A 1,866-nucleotide genomic window follows, 5' to 3' on the forward strand; every position below is an offset into this window, starting at 1 on the left:
TGCTACATCAGTATCGATTGCACACGTACCATATTTTTGTGCACCAGGAATTGCATGGAGACGACTTTGAACGTCGCCTACAGTTCTGCCACCGGGCACAAGAGAAATTACGGGACGATGATAGATTTCTTGCACGCGTTCTATTTAGCGACGAAGCGTCATTCACCAACAGCGATAACGTAAACAAGCATAATATGCACTATTGAGCAACAGAAAATCCACGATGGTTGCGCCAAGTGCAACATCAGCGAACTTGACGGGTTAATGTATGGTGCGACATTATGAGAGAAAGGATAATTGCCCCCCCCCCCCCCCCCCCAATTCTATCGATGGCAATCTTAATGGTGCAATATATTCTCATTTCCTACGTAATGTTCTATCGATGTTACTACAAGATGTTTCACTGCGTGACAGAATGGCGATGTACTTCCAACATGATGGATGTCCAGCACATAGCTCGCGTCCGGTTGAAGAGGTATTGAATAGCATATTTCATGACAGGTGGATTGGTCGTCGAAGCACGTTCACCGGATCCGACGTCCCTGGATTTCTTTCTGTGGGGAAAGTTGAAGGACATTTGCTATCGTGATCCACCGACAACGCCTGACAACATGTGTCATAACATTGTCAATGCATCTGCGAACATTACGGAAGGCAAACTACTCGCTGTTGAGAGGAATGTCGTTACACGTATTGCCAAATGCATTGAAGTTGACGGACATCATTTGGAGCATTTATTGCATTAATGTGGTATTTACAGGTAATCACGCTGCAACAGCATACGTTCTCAGAAATGACAAGTTCACAAAGGCACATGTGTCACATTGGAACAACCGAAATAAAATGTTCAAACCTATCTACGTTCTGCGTTTTAATTTAAAAAACCTACCTGTTACCAACTGTTCGTCTAAAATTTTGAGCCATATGTTTGTAACTATTAGAGCGCCATCTATCACAAAGCAAGAAAAGTGGTCCAACTAAAACATTCATATTTCTTTACGTACTACAATAATATGTTAAAAAATGGGGGTTCCTATTTAAAAAAAAAAAAAAAACACAGTTGATATTCGTATATTCGTTTGACCTATGGCAGCGCCATCTAGCGGGCCAACCATAGCGCCATCTGGTTTCCCCCTTCAAACTAGACAAGTGTCGTTGTTAGTTTGATCTTGATGGTGCGAACCTTTGCGATCTCTGCGGCAGACCATTTTTCGTTCAGTGGTTGTTTTGAGCACTCTTTGTATGCCGATCACGTCTGTTTTGCGAAATTTAGTACATACATCTCATAGAAGCTTGATGTCTAAACGTCCCCGACAATCATATTCTGTCACCTTTCTGATACACATGGTGAGTCATCAGCAGCTAACATTTTTCCTGTTGTATTGGTTAACACAACACTTTCAAATCAGCTTTACTAAAGACTGAACATGCGACCACGCACCCAAGGAGTTCCTTGTCAGAAAGGCACTACAAGGAGATTGCTAAGCATTTGCGCTTTTTCGGCGAAAACGGCATCTTGTAAAGTAGAAAATACACACAAATGTACATAAGCACAACTCACACACACACACAAATTGCCACTGTTTCTGACGGTGAGGTCGTACCAGAAAGAAAGAGAAACTTACGTTAAAAGCAAGCTGATAACAGCGAAGTTACTGACTTCCTTTGCTTTAAAAAGAATTCAAATATTACTCGTCCCAAAGCAGAGATTTCCTCAAATTACCATTTGCTTGGTACGAGTACTCGCGATCAACCCCCGTAAAGAAACGCTAAGTCGCGCAAGTCCCGCACTTGTTTACAGTGCTATTAGCGCGCCAGTGCGACGGGCGAGCAGGGGAGACAGAAGCAAGAGAGACGACACTAAAG

This window comes from Schistocerca americana, chromosome 6, assembly GCF_021461395.2.
Source record: "Schistocerca americana isolate TAMUIC-IGC-003095 chromosome 6, iqSchAmer2.1, whole genome shotgun sequence".
In the NCBI taxonomy this organism is placed as follows: Eukaryota; Metazoa; Arthropoda; class Insecta; order Orthoptera; family Acrididae; genus Schistocerca; species Schistocerca americana.